Genomic DNA, 5583 nt, shown 5'->3' on the forward strand with positions numbered 1-5583 from the left:
CATCTATATAACATATTCAAGAAAATATATTTAAAAATTAGATAGCGATCATGGTTGCTATGGAAACAGGTACAATTTTATCAAGTTTGGCCATTTTCTAGAATTTGGTAGTTTTGGCACAAAAGTTGAATATATAAGATTATGAATAGTCTTAAAATTCTAATTTTCAAATTAAATTATGAAACAGATCCCATATTGGAAAAATGAATAATGGACAATCCTAAGTGATTTTTATAATTGAACAAATCTGTAAAATTGTGTTTAAATTCAATGGTTTTTATGTCTTAATAACTTTTATTCGCATCCACCTCAAATAAAGTGACAAAAGTTTTTAAAACAACTAATCTATGTTCTTCATAAATCTAAACTAAAACTTTTGGGAATCTGCCTATTTCATACAATTTGAAGTGAATGATTTATGGGGGGAAATGCATTCTGTAACCAAGAGTTATTTCCCTTTGAAACTCTTCAACGTGATAAGGCAGTAAAATTACATAGAAACACATATAATATGGCGGGATAATGTCTTACTGCATGCTGACAGAAGTTTAGACGAAGACATGTGGCATTCAAAATATTCTCTCCACTCACCCACACGAAAGAAGAAGGTGTGAGAGACATATCTCCGAGTACCAGCGTTCTAGTAATACAGGTAATTATTCTATTTACTTTGAAATCTATTCACAAGCCTAGAATTAATCAACTTGATCACAATCATTTGATGTCAAATGTTTTCATAGACATTGTGTACAATTATGGATTTCTCTAGATCTGCCAATAAAGCATGGCACATATGATGTACGTGTGTGCTAAATATTCACCTTTCAACTCGCCACTGCTTCAGTTGTATTGATATGACGTCAAAATGTAGACTGTGGCGTCACACATTACAGTACTTAGATCTACTTAGGCCTGATGCAGCACACTTTATTATGTAGGGGATCGTATGACTAGGATGAAATTGAGATAATAAATGCAAAATCGTTATCATTATTTGTTTTATAATAGAATGAAGTAATAGAATCATTAATAAAAAAAATCATAGATATTTATTCATTTGAAAAATGCATGACCTTTTGTTATTATACATATTACATAAAAGAAAAGAGACGCCCTGTTGTGATTAAGCCATTGCATACTTTTTTTTCCCCCAATGATACATGCCAAAACATTGAATAAGCTCTCCTTCGTGAAATAAAGTAATGGGTCATAACATTGAATTTTATCTCTAATCCTTTCTACTTTTATTAGTTCGGGGGGGGGGGGGGGGGGGTTATACATGTACAGAAACTGAGAAGTGAATTGAGGTGGGGACACTATTCAGTATTATTAGTTATCCACATATTAATTATTCTTTACTTTTGATGATACTTTAAAAAATTATCAATTCTATGAATAAATTCAATTAATTAAACAGAATTGAAATATTGTAGAAATACCAATACTGATACACCTTAGACTATACATGTTATGCATGGGAATTTACTCTATTTTTTTTCTTTTTTGTTCAGCTTGATTTTGTTTTCATTTTACACATGCAACTAACGAAACAAAAGTATTAATTAAGGACATACAAGCAACATTTCTGACATTGATTTTTTTTCTCCATCTTCTTGATATAAAAAGCTATCGTATGATTTCGGAAATAAATTCAAATTTTACCGGCCTGGGTAGCTTAGCGATTAGATAACCTATCTTGTAATGCAGGGGTCCTGGATTTGATCCATTATTTGCTAAAATATATTTGTACTGTCCTTATATATACAACCTGATGTAATACATAACTTTTGATTGCAACAATATTAGAAACTATCAAAATATTGAGTACCAGCATGCTATCTCTAAAACAGACATGGTAATACGACGTACCCCAAGATATTTTTTTTGTAGAAACGAGGCAGAGTGCACATTCATGAAAATTGATATATATTATTGAGAAACGTCGCATAAGTCCTCAAGTGATAAAACACCGCAAAACAATTCTCTCTGTTTTGAATATTATAATTAACCCATGTGTTGATTAATTGAGGTCATACAATCACCTTAGAGTTTAGATAAAACTAAACCTAGATAAGAATACATGTATTTAAGTAAGTTATTACCTACCGTAAGAAAAGGGTTTGAATAAGATTTCATTCAAACATATAATTTAAGGAATACATATTACAGCTACATGTAGTAGTAGACGTAGATGACATGGGGAGAACAAGTAATACATTTGAGATGGGACATAAGATTTTGATATGCTTGCATATATTCATCTTGGTATTTCTCTTAAAATTAATATTATCTATTGATTTTGTAGGAAGTGTCATATTGTCATTTTGGTGGGGGCCAAGTCAGAAGCATCAGTGTATGTTCGATGCTTATGTTGCCTCAAAGGATATGATAGGGTGTGGTTCATTTAACCGGAAAGAATTTCTATCAGGACAGCAGATCACATTATATTTTAGTTGCCTCTATGCCATTGAGAAGACGATTAGCCATGATGACTATATATGCGCAAAATTAGAAAATGAAAAAGATTGTGTGTGCTTATCTTGTCTATTTTGTAATATATGATTCTAAAATAAAGGTATACCATTTATAATAGGATACGATTATGAAATATTTATCATCGGAACCCACTGCTCAAAGGCCGTAATTAAGCGCCGAGCATAGGCCTAAATTTTGCAACCCTCACTGACAATGGTGACGTCTCCATACGAGTGAAAAATTCTTCGCCGGTACGTTAAATGATAATCAATGAATCAACCCGTGGGTTCCAACGATGTCAGATATTAAAGATATTGACTTTCCCAGCATACTAAATGACTTCAATATGAACATCATTGGTATGTTACAGTTACAAGCAAGGTCTTCTTATGATGTTGAAATATAATTCACATACCTATGTTTAAAAAGATACATTAAACGAGTGACCATGATGAACGTCCATACTCTAGAAAACAGGCCTTCAATTGTTTTTAATCAAATGCCAAGGTCACGAGTCAAGGTCAAAATACTTCCTCATAAGTAACTGTAAATTGTCAAGTCATGTAATAAACAATGTTAGTTTAATAGATTTCATACATGGTACTGGCATAACATTTCTTGCACATACATAGTAAGCAGAGCTAATATTGAACTGCATAGAGGGGGGGGGGGGGTAATTCCTCATGAATCAATGATAAATTACAATCTTTATGTATCTTATTTAGTTTATTTAACTTGAACAATTTTTAAGATCAATGATTCAATTTCAATGTCACACTTAATTCGATTGGCAAGGTGAAAAAATGTACATGATAGTTTGAAATAACTGAAATATTCAAATATGCATTTTCTAGATATGGTAGTTATTTTGATGAATTCTTAAGATATACATTTGCAATTTGTGATACATGTACAATACACAAATAGAAATCATGCACATTTGAAGAAGAAAAAAAAAGAAAAAACCCCAAAACTATGCATTGATTTAATTATATGTTACAAATTAAGAGTGTTTATGATTGAAGAACATGCATGATGTATAACAAAATGAGATTTACTTGAAAAGAATGTGAACATCAAGTTTGCTGTTTTATGATATTTTGTTACCATAGCAACAATGTAATATGAATTATCTATCAGTATTAATATTTTATCAACTATAACATTGACTTCAGTTGAATCTGTCTATTAAAGCATTTTTTTTTTTTTTTTTTTTTTGGTCTAAAAATTTATTTATTTTGCATGGATTTCGAATTTGAAAAGAAATAGCAATTTTCGTTTCCATGGCAACCAACATGAATTCTCATATTACACTTGTTAAAATTTAAAATCTAACATCGGTAGCAATCGGTTATTAAGATTATATACTTTGAATACATAGAAAATTGCATTTTGAATTACATTGAAAAATGCATCTCTACTGTCATATCATGACGAAATGCATCATTTTGTTTCCATGGAAACACATCTTAGATGGTAGATTCCCAAACATGTCTCATTGTTATATGATAGTACTATATCTAATGTATGTTGTACAAGCATTTATAGATTTCAAGCTGAATGCGGGAATTTTTATCCATCATTCAAATTTGCCTCTAAATTAGCTTTTTCAGAATGTATCAAACAACCCTCTTTTCCAGACAGAATGAAAATATAACAGAATTATTCAAACCTTTAACTAAATATCAAACTAAATAATAAAAATGCTATATAGTATTATTTGATAATGATTAAATAAGAACTCAAACAGGTTAATCCAGTATAGTTGAATGAAAAATGTCATTTTTCGTGCGAAAATTGACTCTTTTGTGACCTGAATGGCATGCACGTGTTACCATGGCAACAGAGTTGCATAGCAACCAAATTATGATGGTTTTACATTACTTATGCCAGATTAAGTCGATGTGCCAAATTTGAAAAAAATCGGTGACAGTGCGTGCCGGACCCCTTATATAAATGTTTAAGTGGTTACAGAGAATGGCTCTTTAAAAGATGTAAAGCAGAAAGGCTTCTACCAAAATTGTAAATTTCATTATCCTCGGGTTCTGACCCCAGGGTGGGGTTAAATTTAGTATACAATGTTTATGATACTGTATAAAATTTAAATGCATACTTAAGGAATAGCAAAAATGTACAAAAATTGGTGAATTTCACAACCCAGGGTTTTGACTCTATGATGGGTCCAAATTAGTCATATCTTTTAATGTTTTAATGTTAATACAGCTAGATGATGTTATGCGAAGCCTTTCATCAGTGTATTCACTTATGAGGGCATTGAAGTTGTAAGAACACATGTTTTATACTTTTGCTAAATGTTAAAATTTAGCTGAGATATTTGGAACAGGAATTGTTTTTCTTCTAAATTTCAAAGTTCTTGAAAGTAGTGATAATTTTTCACTAGTACTCGGGTGACCGATAAGGCCTGTGGGCCTCTTCTTTAAGGATGGCCTAGAATTAATGACACTCCTATTCTTTATGGACTTCTCTGTCAATTCACGTTATCTTCATTATTTATACACAAAGTTGAACCCATTATTTTAGTAGTTAAAGTCCTTACTATTGTTCTATAAAAAGGGGGGATTATAAGAATGAATTTCTTGGTATTCTGCTCATCATGTTAAATGATATATTTATAAAAAAGATTTCTAGCTCTATGCATCAATTCAGTGATTCATTTTGGCATGCGTCCTGCGTAAATTACGCATTGAATTTGTTCAGGACGCATGATTTCAATAACTGTGCATCCCGGCGGACGCATGAACATTCGAAATTATATGAAAATGTTTTCATTTTCCTCCCATTAATTAGTATGAAATCTAAGCTCCAGAACGTACTACACACCCGAGATATTCCGAATTAAGAATATTGATATTTCATTGGTCAACTCGCATTGCATTAACCAATGAAACCAAATGATATATAAGGCATTACGGCGGGTAAACAAAACTGGGAACTAGAATTTCCTCGCATATAATCCGATTCCACCGATTTTTTTTTTGTTTTGTTTTGTTTTTTTTGTTTTTTTTTTTTTTGTTTTTTTTTTTTTTGTTTTTTTTTTTTTTTTTGGTTTTTTTTTTTTTGGTTTTTTTTTTTGGTTTTTTTTAAAAC

The 5583-nt window shown here is 31.0% G+C and overlaps 1 long non-coding RNA gene across 1 annotated transcript; it reads left to right on the plus strand.

Moving 5' to 3' along the window:
- Positions 1–214: 214 nt before the first annotated feature.
- LOC125669452 (uncharacterized) lies at positions 215–2593 on the plus strand. Its single transcript, XR_007367861.2, has 2 exons — positions 215–652; positions 2306–2593. It is a non-coding gene; the product is annotated as an uncharacterized LOC125669452 (long non-coding RNA).
- The last annotated feature ends 2990 nt before the right edge of the window (positions 2594–5583 follow it).

This window comes from Ostrea edulis, chromosome 4 (assembly GCF_947568905.1).
Source record: "Ostrea edulis chromosome 4, xbOstEdul1.1, whole genome shotgun sequence".
In the NCBI taxonomy this organism is placed as follows: domain Eukaryota; kingdom Metazoa; phylum Mollusca; class Bivalvia; order Ostreida; family Ostreidae; genus Ostrea; species Ostrea edulis.